Source organism: Mycteria americana, chromosome 1 (genome assembly GCF_035582795.1).
Source record: "Mycteria americana isolate JAX WOST 10 ecotype Jacksonville Zoo and Gardens chromosome 1, USCA_MyAme_1.0, whole genome shotgun sequence".
NCBI classification, from domain to species: Eukaryota; Metazoa; Chordata; class Aves; order Ciconiiformes; family Ciconiidae; genus Mycteria; species Mycteria americana.
The window spans coordinates 118,560,472-118,573,475 of NC_134365.1; the positions used below are offsets into that span (position 1 = coordinate 118,560,472).

At 46.8% G+C, this 13,004-nt stretch overlaps 1 protein-coding gene across 13 annotated transcripts in view; it reads right to left on the reverse strand.

Moving 5' to 3' along the window:
- The window catches only part of TIAM1 (TIAM Rac1 associated GEF 1), a 194,372-nt gene that overhangs the window by 86,424 nt on the left and 94,944 nt on the right, over positions 1–13,004 (reverse strand). For 7 of the 13 annotated variants that reach the window (XR_012777875.1, XM_075517289.1, XM_075517281.1 and 4 more), the window contains one exon: positions 4,165–4,343. The exons of the other annotated variants lie outside the window; for them this stretch is intronic. The gene's annotated coding sequence lies outside the window, so the exon portion shown is untranslated. Of the gene's footprint in view, positions 1–4,164; positions 4,344–13,004 lie in introns of those variants that run through there. 13 annotated transcript variants of the gene reach the window in all.

A 13,004-nucleotide genomic window follows, 5' to 3' on the forward strand; every position in this document is an offset into this window, starting at 1 on the left:
ATCTGGAGTTTTTCATTTCTAGGGGCACTTTCCTCTCCTTTAACAGGATGTGCCGATGGGTATTGAGCCAGATGCTGGCAGAATGAATGTGATCGTGCATTTTCCCTCGCTATCTAAATATACACTATCACTGCTGCACGGAACTGAATTAGCCGTACATAAATTACACAGAAAGTGAGGAATCAATTGTGCTAAATGCAGGCACAGCAGTTCTGCCGTAGGCTGCCCTGGGTGCATATGGTGGAGCTGAACTTCTGCAGTGATACTTCTGACCACAGTCAGAGGACTGCGCTTCTCTACTCTTCTACCCAGCTAAGCAGGTCGTGTCTGAAGCTAAAAATCTGTTCAGTGATGCAGCAACAGGCACTTCCATAAATATCTGGACATTTCTGTATCTAAAATAAAGATAACCGCATGTCAAGTAAACTATAGCAGGAAATACCCTACGTCTACTGAAATTAATGGCTGAACTCCCATTGACTGTCATGAGACTTGGTTACCATGTATCATTTAGAAAAATAAATGCGCTGAGCAGAGGGCAGGTTTTAATCTAAAAAAAATGACAGCATTATAAATCCCTAGACAGGGTTTATTATTCCTTAAAAGCTACAGCCCTTTGATACGGACCAGACTGAAAAACAAATGTCAGCTAGCTTTTGCTTCTAAAACATTTTATAGCACAAAACCTGCATTTTGTCTTCCACACTGATGTCTAAAACCATACCTCAACACTCCCCATCTTGCAAAAGAAACCCTCTCGGGGTAATGCTTTTAGCTACTTTGATTCTGAGATTCTTGCTAACCACACTTTCATTCAACAGGATTTCCACTGGCTGCAAAGCCCATCAGAGCATGCAATCATTTATCCCCAGTCTCCAGCCATGCAGCCATCACTTCAGTACCTACCTAAGGAGAAAGAGCAGCTTTAAAAGTCCTCTTGAAGCCCTGAATGATTGAAGAGTGGCTCTTTACCTTCAGAAACAGAGCTGCCGAGGGGCAGGAGCGTCCCCCGCACGCCACACAGCCAGGCACACTTGCTGATGAAAACGCCGGGCAGCGTGGCTATGGAAAGCAGCCCTGTGCCACCACCTCGATGTAGTCTCCATGCACACCGGGCAAAATTTCACCCAGCCAAAAAGTAACAGAACCACAAATGACTTGGCGAGGAAAGGAGCAGCAGCTCGGGCTGCGTCCCGTGAGGAAATAACGCCGCTAGAAACACTCTCATGGAAGGAGGAAAGTCTTTTCTCCGCAGACGGCAGGAATGTTTACTGAGCGATTTCACACAATGAGAAGTATCTGCTAGATACTGGCAAGAAGTGTCAGACTTCAAAGTGAAGAGCTGTCCCTTTTTCATTCCGTGGATTGGCGCTTTAGGTGAGGACGCGTTTGCAAATCCCGCAGACGGCTATCTATCCCGGCACTTAGCCCATACCTCGCTCCTGCACCCAGGAAGGATGACTGAAGAGGCCTCACCCTGCAGCCACCGATTCCCCCGGCGTTACGTTGCAGGTTTGCACGTTCTGCGCGGTGGGTGCAAGCGGGCACGGTGCAGCCGATCCAGCTGCAGCGATGCAAGACGGTGCCATCCCCACAGTCTGTCACCGTCCCCCGCCAGATGCCAGCAGATGAGGGGCACAACAGGCTGAGCCCACCTCGAAGGGCTCCCCAGCGGGTCAAGCTGAGGGTGCCCACTTGTGGGGCGCCTGAGACAAATGGCTCCCCCTGGAAGGGACCCCCTTCCTACCTTCTCACCCCCAGTTTTGCCTCCCCTCTGCATTTCTGACTGAGCATTTCCACCAGCTACTCTCCACCAATTCAGGTGCTCATGCAGCTGAGTCCACTAAAACAGCAGAAAATAAAGCCGGGGGGGGGGGGGAGAGGAGGAAAAAAAAATACTTTATATATTAGTTTATTTTTGCTGGGATAGTGAATTCAACTGGCACGTGCCAGAGGCAGCACAAGGGCGCCCGTCTGGGGATACAGCCGGGCGAGGACGGGGCAGCATGGCTCGAGGACAACGCAGGATCCAGGGAAGAGGGGACAGCAAGTGGCATGTCCCCCATTTTTTGGCAGCAATGAGCTGTTAGGTCAGCTCAGACAGATGCGGAAAGGCAGCCCTGAAACATGTGAATTCACACTGAAGCAGATGCCGGCATCCTCGGCTAGCAGGAGCGGGCGCTGGGCAGGGGAGGGGAGCCCCAGCCTCCCCCTCCCAGGGGCAGCAGCAGACACCCTGGGGCAGAAACGTCTTAAACTGCTGCAGCTACGACTGCCAGATGCTGCCTGTCTACGGCTTAACTGAATTTAGCACACTCAATGAAAAAAATCTGTATCAAATTAAGAAAATGAGTAATGTTAATGGGAGCTGCACGCAAATGCTGGTAGGACAAAGGCTCCCCTTGTTAGCTCACCCGTCGAATCCAAAGGTGACCATTAAAGACCTATCAAGGTACCACCAGGATACAACATAAATCAAGTGTGACACATCTTGATGCTTTAAACAGGTCTGTCGCGCTCGGCCAAGGACTGCGATGTGTCAAAAGTCTGTTCTGAATTATTCTCTGAAGCTAGCAGAGATTAGCTCACACAGCCCATGCACTGCAAGCAGAACTAGTTGGAAATTTTTCAGCAGAAAATGTTGATTCATCAAAACCCAAACTTTTCATGGGAATAGACCGCTTTTGATGAAAGGCTCCTCTGCTCCAAGAGGGAGAGATTTGAAAACCAAAGCGGGGAGACAGGCACGTCTCCTGGACGAGGCACCAGCTCGGTGACTCAGTTGCTTGCCGAAGACGCGGATCAAGATTGGTATCTGCAGCCCAAGTCAGGCAAACGAGGGGTGGCAACTTGTTCCTCCACATCCTCCAGAGGCGGCCTGACCATCGAGCTATGGGCTGCTCTGGGAAAGGGCTCTCTTCCCCAGAAGATCTGTTCCTTACTGGTTCAGAGCAGGGAAAATGTCAAAATTGTGGAAGTCTTCAAGGGGCCAGGAAAGTCACCTTTTAGCCAGCTTGCACGTCAAGAGACAGTACAGGGGTTTGAGTTGTTTTGGTTTTTTTAAACCCAAAACTTAAGATTGGTATCAACATCATGGTATCAGCAGGGAGAACACAAATTCTGCAGGAAAGCTTTGGAAAAAACAGTGTTCCCTACATCAACTACCCTAGACAGACAGCCTGAACTCTAGCTGAACTGCTGAGTTTTTGCTGGGTGAGTCTTATATAAAATGGTTACACATAAAGGCAATCACATTCTAGATTACACATAAAGACAATCACATTCTAGATGACCACTGATGACGGCCCCATCAAAGAATATATTTTTCTTTGAAAACAGTCATTTTCCTTTATCTTCCCTTTCCCCTGATATTAAATATTTCTTAAAATAATTACAAAACCAAAATACTCATTTCAACTAAATCTAAGTTACTAACTCTCAACCATGCAAAAAGTTAGGCCTTTAGATTCCAGAAGAAAATCTGAAATATGTTAACTTTCCAACCAAATTTGAAGCACCTCGCAAGACAACAGATTGCAAATTTAAAATTAGATTCTAGTGGGAGGGCCTGGTGACAAATCTGTATTTTTCTCCTGGAGTGGAGCTTGAAGGCTGTGAGAACCAGAACAATGATTAAATCCACAGCGAGCAACGAGCCTACAGAAATAAACTTTTGCTAAAATCTGCCAGCCAACAACAAAGATTTTTACTGAACTCACAAGAACCACATAGAAAAATGTACAAGACTAATAACCAAGTGTGAACATACACATTTTATTGTAATTAAAATGTGCTTTTTCGAAAGGGCAAGAGAGAGGCTGAAATTCCACACTAAGCCTTTGAGTTTCTCGGAAACTCCAGCAGCATATTTAATTGTCTTCAAATCAGAACCTTTTAACCAGCCATTTCTTTTTTGTAAGCCGCTCTTGCATATGTTAAAGCACGGGATGGACTCCAAAAAGGCCCTGCAGGCAATTCAAATCAGAGGAGGAGAGAGGGAGGAAGGGATGTCATCAGTAGCTGCTTGATAGCCATTCAAATGCCTTTGTATTGCTAAACGGGTGTAACCATAAACCGCATGCGGCTTATCCAATCCTTCCCCTCCCGCGAACCATTACACAACACAGCAAACTCCTAAATAAAAATATATGGACACACATGTACCTTCCAAGGCAGTACTGGTATCCAGCGCAACCTTCCCCAAGAGAGCTGTGGCATTTAGAGGTACAGAATTGCAAATGATACCAAAATGAACAGTTACTGGGACTGCAGAAGCTGTCAGCACCTGCCACTCAGCGATTCCATTACTCTCACGTCAGAGTCTATGACTATATGCCAAAAACCTGGGGAGAAAAAGGGGAGAAAAAAAAATCAGACAAAGGGTTAGCAGGAACGGCTATACAGGAGGACGTCTTCTGCCAGGTCCTGTTATCATTACTTACCTAAGAAACACATGCGAATGCTGTGCTTAAATTCGAATTATGAAATCTGATGATGGCAGAATAAATGAAAAACCCAGTCAAGCGCCGTCAGCCCAAACTACAGAACACGGAGAGTTCCTCTTCGCACCACTTTGTACGATAAAAATCCCCATAGACATTAACATGCCCCTGCTGAAGACGGTCTGTCTCAGGCAGGGCTGGAAAATCTCAGGTCCAAAACCACACCTGTGTCCGAAGACGACCGCCAAGAAAGGCACCTTCCCGTAAACCAGGGTTTAACTTCTGGCAGCAAGGGGGAACCCAACTGCCCAGGGAACAGGCCCGAAACTGGAAGACCTCAGAGGAGATGTCTCTGCGCAGATTGTCTAATTTACAAAAAGGGCGGTTATCCCAGCAGGGATTTCATTAACATTTTTCAAGGGCGAATCAGGCATGTAGGGCAGAGCATTTACATGCATTTTTCTGCACAGTGAAAGGATCGTTGGGTTAATTGCATTCACTAAGGCAGGGATACAAGAGACCAGTCTGCACCTATTTAGACCTAAGACAAGTCACAAGAATAGTCCTCAAGTTACACACATGTGTGCACTTGCGTGGGTACCAAACCCCAGCCCTTTCTTGGCCTGATACCACTGGCAAGCTCCCTTGCAAGTAGGCCAGCTCAAGGTCCAGTCCTGTGAGATACCAAGAACCACAAACTCACCGGAGGGCTGGGTGCTCTGTCCAAGCCAGCTCTCAAGTCACCCAGCTCCCCCTTCTCCCAGCCAAACACCAGCAGTGAAACATCAACTCAACACTGCATGCAGAATTTTGAGAGTTATAAACTTTTCCAAACATCTCAAGGAACAAAAACCTTGGAAGAGATTACTGATGCCCTTCATGTTATTAGAGCTGCTTGGTGGGGAAATTGTGATCCTCAGTCTTGGCTGGATTCTCAAAAGCGATGAGAGTCACCGGCTCCTTTCTAAATTAAAAACATTCTCATTTTCTTTCTCCTCCTTCATGTTCCCCTCTCCGCTCCCCACCTCCCCCTCTTCCCCCAAGCTGTTGGTTGAGATCTGAAAAGCAGTTCATGAATTGCTCAGGAGCTGGCAGAAATTAATAAAATGAAGCTCATTTATATTGAAATGGACTCATTACCATGCCAGCTGCCAATAATTTGCAAGACGGGAATCTTGCTGACAAACAAGGTCCTACAGGCAAGAGGCTTTCCACCTGCATCCACCGCACGACGAGCAACCCTGCAATGTGCGTTCCTCACCTCCAAAGAAAAAGGAATTGCGACTATCTTATTTCAGATCCACCTGCTGCTGCCCCAGAAAACTTGTCCAAAAGAAGAAAAAAACAGATGCGGACAAGCATTTTATCCAATTTTCCATCCTGAAGCGGCTTTTGAGGAGTTTGTAACTCAGAAAAATCTGCTCCAGGCTGAAGAGAACTCTGGTCACTTCTGTGAGAAACCAACTAAAACATCGCCCACTCCCCACACTGCCTGTGCTCCTCCGACCAAAATCATTCTTCTTCTTGCACTCATTTGTTGAAAAGGTGGGAAGATCCAAAGTGGTTGTTTACAACTGTATACTGGATTATCCCAATCCTCACTATGCTCTAGTACATCAGAAGGGCTGGCAATATCCTTTGCCATGAACAGATGAGTACCGTGCACACGCGGCTCCTCCAGCAGAGAAGGATTTATCAGTACCCACGGATTCTTTCCTGAAAAGATTTGTTCCTACTAACTTTTACAACTTGGAGAGTCTTTCCCAAATCGAACCAAGCCATACTTTTCAAGAAGAACATCAGTTTTTCATACTTCTCTTTGTCTGCCATTAATACACACTGGAACGGTCCTCGCCCCCATGCTTTCCGCTTCACCCCGACAGCCCAGGCTCTGCCGCAGCAGAAATTCTGGGGGTCTGCAGTGCCGAAGCAGCCTCGGACAAGAACTTCCCTCCAACAGGGTCTTAGCAAAAGGCGATGCCCATGCTCCTCCATCAGGAGGAAAGGCAGAAGCAAACACGAGCACAGCCCCATGGCTTGCTTCCAGCACAGAGCCCTTCCCCACACAGGACACGTTTTAATTGCTCCTGTGGACACTTGCTGTGTCAGGGGACCCTGACCGAGGGGGAAGCTGACCGCATGTTCAGACCACCAGTAACTCCCACTAACTGTTCTCAGGGTAGATGGACAGTTGTAAACAATCACACCTGGAACAGTTCATCCTGTTGAAAAAGAAACGTTAGATAAAGATTTTCAAAACTTCCATGCTCAAGACAAAATATTCAGTCTTCTGCAAACATGCATACACAGACACACACATATATACATCTATGATGCATGTATGCATGCATGTATGCCAATGTCTACATATGTCAATGCAACTCCTCTTGTTCTTTGAAGGTTTGGAAGTAGCACAGCTGTATTTATTTCATAGCCGCAAAACAGCGCCTTGAAAAATCAGGCCAAGGGGTTCCCACAGGGCTCATCACACAGCAACTTAAGTCAATCCAAACTGAGGAAGCTCGCAGCAAACCACCATGAATGGATTAAATGAATGCATAGTTAGGAAGCAGAATATATTAAAGGAGCACCTTGTTATTCATCACATCTGCTACCTGTGATTCTAGGTAGAGCAAAGAGAGGTTTGACTTTCACATGCTGGGAGGAGTTTGCAATGCCAAGAGATGAGGAAAAAAAACCAGCACACCTGTTTTCTTTTTGCTTGCGGACACCTGACGTGAACATTAATGGATGAAAAATATGGAAGCTGTGGTTTTCTAAAAGCCTCCTTTTCAAAGCAGAACCCTTCCTTTCCAGCAAGGAAAAATTAGCATGCAAGTATATCCCCTTGTCCAGTGAACATGAAAAGTTGGCTAGAAGGACGACAGCTCTCTTTCAATTCTATTTTTATTTTTTGATCTTATGATGCATCATTTTTGTCAGATTCCAAATGCAACTGCAGATGCGAGATCAGTTGGTCATTAAGCAAATCTGCATCCAGCTTTGAGAGGCCCTCGGTAATTCTACCATAAACCATCAGGATGTATATACATAGACAGAAAGCAGTAGTCATTTCATACAGAAACTATTTAATATTAATCAGTGGCTCTGGGCTGTATTCCCCACCCACCATCCCAGTTTCATGCCATTGTAACTCCAGTGTTCGATCCTCTCTCTTGAAATGGAGAATCAGGCCCTTTATTTGTACCTGGAGGCCACATTTTGTTAGCCTTTATTACCACTAGTTAATATGAATTACTGCAGAAATCAATCTATCAGATCACCTGCCCTGAGAAGAAGGTAAATGCTCTAGTATGCTCCAGGGTCCTGGTACCCTGACAACTCTGGCTCTCCCCATCCCATACCCCTGGGCTGCCCTCCACAAAATGAAACGCTGCAACCCACAGGAGATGGATGGGTGGGTGAGTGGATGGATGGATAGAGGCTGCTCTATGCCCAGATCTTTGTCCGAGAGGGCTTTCCGTGACGGGGCTGGGTGCATGCATGGGTTCAGAAATGTAATTCAGAAATGCTCCAAGCTTCCCCGTTCTCAGTGTAGTCACTGAAACTACGTACGACACTGAGCTCCAAGACCAACTCTAGTGGACTGCAGAAGCTGGTTGACTTTTAAACCAGTGAAAATAAATTACAAACATGCTCCTTTTTGTGTTTTCCTTCTATGACATATAAAATGTCATAGAAACCTTTCGTTTGAGAAAAAAATTAGTTTTAAACCAACCACAGCTTATACTACCTGTCAAAGAGAACAGCTGCTCCTGAAACCAGAGTCTGACACCGATGACCATCCAGACAAGGCTGGGGGGACCGTCCGCAGGTCCGCAAGGATTGGCCAGCAGAGCCGGAATTGCAAAACCTCTTTGCAACTGCCTCACTAACACACAACCTTTGTGTCTGTCACGGTTAGGAGAACAATGCTGGATGATCGCTCCAGATGAAGAGGAGGGGAAAGAAAAATAAACCCACGTTCTCTTTGGGGAGAACTCATAAAGGAAAGATGTGGGAAGCCTTGTTCCTCCAGCTGTAGCACCACACCTATGAGAATGTCTAACGGAGGGAAGAAAGGGCAAAAAGAGAGGGAGGGAGGAAGGTCCGTCAGGAGACCTAAAACCTCCAAACAGCCAACAGTCAACCATCCCCAAATCACAGCTAAAGAAAACAAAACCAGAAACATGGCACTGACAAAGCACAGTGGGGCCTTGGTAATAAATTAATGGAAGAGAATAGCAGGTAGCCCAAGGGAAAGCCCCCCCTTCAGGGTTTCTATATTTATACGAGGGGATGTGAATACTTGTTGTGGGTTTGTTTGTTTTTTAATCATTTTTACAAGTACCTGAAGGTGTTTTAAGTCTTTCTCCTTCCTTTCCCTTTTATTTTTAATGGTGGGAAAATCCCCCTTTCTTCCCTAGGGGAAATCTGCAAGGTTTTACACATTTACAGAAAGCGGCAAAGCAAGGAAAGGATTCTAATTTCAGATCATCAGACATAAGCAAATCTATCGGAAGCCACAAGGGCAACTCCCTGGAGCCTGTGGGGCAGACGAAGAGCAGCTCGCACGCTGCGTCCTGGGAAGCGGAGGGGTTTTACAACCCACTCCGGGGAGCTGCAGGCAGCGCTAAGCCAGGAGGGAGCTGCAGGGAAGAAGGAGCCCACTTGGCCTCCATGGAGGATGAGAATGAGGAAGGTAGCTACAAGGACTGCGTGTGCATTTATGTGTTACTTAAAAAAAGAAAAAGAATGTCCAAAATGCAGCTGAAATAAAAATAAGGTGCGGTTTGTTTATTTACCTTAAGGTTATGCATTATTGTTATTACACTTTGCTTGAGAAGGGCTTTCTGCTTATGCCAAATGAGCAGAGAACTGCTGGTACACAATGAGGACGGGACATGCCAAATGCATTTAAAAAAAACTTTATTTAGAAGTAACAAGAAAATGTTCAGACCAGGAGAGAGAGCCCTGAATGGATCCATCAGAGCACTCACTGTGCAGCCGAGGATGGGCAGCTGGAGGAGGCAGAAGCGGAGCAGGACACGGCGGACTGTGCACGCACGGAAGAACCACCCAGCGCCACAGTCTCCGGCAATAAAAATTGAAACCCTTGGCCTGAGTGACCAGGGAGCCACTGCAGGCAGGATGTGAAGGATTAAAATGTTGTGGAAAAAAATTAAGGCAGATAATTGGGGGAGGGAGAATTGGAGAGGAAGTATTTAGTGTATATCCTCATTTAAGCACAGAGGTAAGTAATCTGATTTTCAAGCAATGCCAAAGACCTCACACAGATCATTAAGATGGTGCCTGAGATATGAAGACAAGTATCTAATTTTAGATACCCCGACTTAAGTACCAGGGAGGGATTTGAGAGGTCTATGGAAAAACAGGCGGCAAATAAAAACTCAGGCAAATGCACGATCAGAGTCGCTTTCGCATTTTGGTCACACTCTCTCTGATGGAGAATGAGGTACTTCACTAAGGTAGAAAAGCATTATAAGGTATGCTATATAATTAGTAGAAAGGATATAAAAGTAACAACAACTTCCGCGACAAGGCCACAAGGGAAGTATAATAAGGAAAAGGACTGAAGCGGAGGATATCCTTTTAAGTTTATAGCATGCCTTGCAGAAGTTTTGGTACCAGCATCTCTCTCCGTGAGCTCCTACTTTTAAATCAGTACCTCGCAAGATTCAGTCTTCACCAAAATTGTCTGCCAGGGCCACCGCACCGGGCTAGGATGGGGAGGCCAGCAGCTGCAGCGCTGCAGAGCAGGGCTCAATTCCTGCCCGGCAGCCTGCCTCCTGTGCCACCTTGGGCAAGCCAGGGAGACCTCCCGTAGCCCTTTCCCCTCTGCAAAGCGTGAATATAGAGCTCTCATCCACTGCAGAAAGACCCAAGACGGCCATATCCCCATTTTAAAAGGGCACTGGGTGACTCCAAAGAGGAAAGCCACGTTTACCCGGCAGAAAGCACATGTTAAACATCCCACGCCTCCTGAAAATAAGAGAGCTTATTGCCTGGCATGTCGGCGACGCCACGGCCGGGTTGCTCTGGCATCTCCAGGGGAAAATGTTAGTGGGACAGGGCAAGGCGGAGATGCTTGAGACAGGAGTTCACCCAGGCCAAAAAATAGGACCACCAATAGGACTGCCAGCCTCAGCCTGCACTGAACTCTCCCGCCGGGGCTGCCGGAGAGGATGGGAGAAACAAAAAGGAGCCCCAGGTGAAGAGGCAGACGTGCTTCACAAAACCCGACACTGGGAATTATAACTACTGTTTATTCAGAGCCTGGGAGGAGAGACAAGCGAGCATGTGACCAAATGGCTGCTGTTTTCACCTAGTGTGAAGATACCGACCGCAACAGAGCAGGTTTCTCAGCCTGGCATTACCATAGTATAAGCCCTCGCCGTTTCTCCAGCATGCAGAAAAAGAGAAAACATTCATGCAAAACTCGGCTGGTCTGTACCAGCTTGCCACTGTCAAAGTTAAATTAAGCACTCAGATTTTATCTTGCACGTCCTGACAGAACCTGATCACTCAAACGCCATCGCAGAGACGTATCTGTACCGCAGTTAAGTTTATCTGGGTTTACCGGTTTTAGTCACAACTCGTACATCACATCTCCTGACATAGCTCTTGCTGAAAGCTCTTCCCCTGCGGGAGGAACACACAACACCAAAGGCCACACGTTGGGTGTTGTTTCTTTAATTAAGAGGGGGCAAAACCCATGAGGGATAGTAATCCCAGGAGAAGACACCCCTGGGGCTCTGGGGGTGAGCCCCCACCCCGGGAAGACGCAGGCAGGGAGCACGGAGCCCTGCCACAGAGTGGGGAAATGGACCGGATCAGCAAATGTTGTTGAGAGGAAAAGCCAAAACTATCAAAAGTCAGGCTAAGGTAGCTTCGTGATGGAAAGCTGAAACCCGTCAGCTCTGAGTGTGGCCTCAAAATAAAATGAATGCTTTGCCTTCATTTTCAGTAAGGGCATGGGGGGGGAAGGCATGTGAATCACCATGTCTGAGGTATCTGAGGAGCAAAATTCAAAGAGTTTAAAATGTGCTGGTCAGCAGGAGTTTTGAATCTGCATCCCAAAGCTATGAGAGAAGCAGTGCAAGCAACCACAGGGATATGGACAAGAATTTTTATGTTAAAACCTACAGATCAGGATCCTGCCTGGGACTGGAGAACAAGTGCTCACAGCAAGGACATACCCATCTGTCTGGCCTGAACGGCACGTGAGGCTGGAGAGCACATCTGGGAGACAGAACAGGGAACGACATGGGAAGAAATAGGAAATTGAATAAAATGCAATATGGATTGTGGCGCGCTACTCTGATCTCTTTCTCCAACAAGATGACCCATTTTCCAGGGGAGGAAAGGGCAGAAGATATCTTTCCAGGAAACTACTAGTTAAGCTGAAGATGACGAAACTGGCATGGGAATTATGATATGCATAAGAAACTTTGCAAAGAGGTTGTGCTGAAAGGAGAATTGTCTGGCTCAAGGGACCAGGTTTTTAATGCTTTCAATGATGACGCGCAAAGAAAAAAATGTACCAGTGACTTGTGCTGATGACACAAAGCTAGCAAAAGTCACAATACAGAAGAGACCTTTTGTATTGATCTCAGAGGGCTATAAGCCCCCGATGTGATAAAAGTGACAAAAAAGCAAACGTAATCAAAAGATGCACCAAGCAGGACTTGCCCAGCAGAAACAGGAGTGAATGCTGCCACAGAAGACATTGACCTCATCTGGAATAACATGCGCAATCCTCGTCATCCGTGGCAAAGGTTAATACAGGCCAGACTACCTTCAAGAAAAGCAAGGCAGACACAATGAAGCATAGAGCTTCACTCTGAGAGGCAAAAACAACAGGACTGTCTCATGTGGCAAAACAAGAGGCTGCAAAAGGACATGATTTATGTTCACGGGCAGAAAAGGGTAGGTTAAAAAAATCATAAATTCAAATAGTTGTATTCATGGTAATTTCATCCTGACAAAACAAGCAAGGCAAGGTTAAAATAGACTGTGCCTTCCTCCTGCTCCCTCTCCCCTTCACAAATGGCCTCGAGACAGGCAGCAGTCCCTGCTACTCGGCTCGAGCAGGGAGACCTGCCTAAAAGCAGCCAGCCCCCAGCGTGTACGTGGGATCTCCCAGGACAAGAGAGATGCACAGCAGGCAGGTCCCCACCGTCCCAGCGTGACTGGTGCCAGCCCCGGGAGCTGAAGGAGCAAGCCAGGGTGATCTCTCTCTCAGACACGTTTCAATGGACAAGGATTGAAGACTATACAAGTTTTGCACAATAATTTCTCTTGGACAGATTAAACTTTGCCTCTAGAATAACAAATCTGTAGTGAAATGGGACACAAGCGTGTAGCAGAAAGGCAACTGTGTGCACTAGCAACCCCAGTGGATCCAGCTGGCTTGCCTAGGAGACGATTACTGCCCTGGATTTCATGAACTGACCAACTTTGGTGGGATCCATGGACTGCATTGCATCAAGGGAGAGAGCTCATCCTTTCAAAAGGTGTGAAACTCAAGCTCTTTCTGAG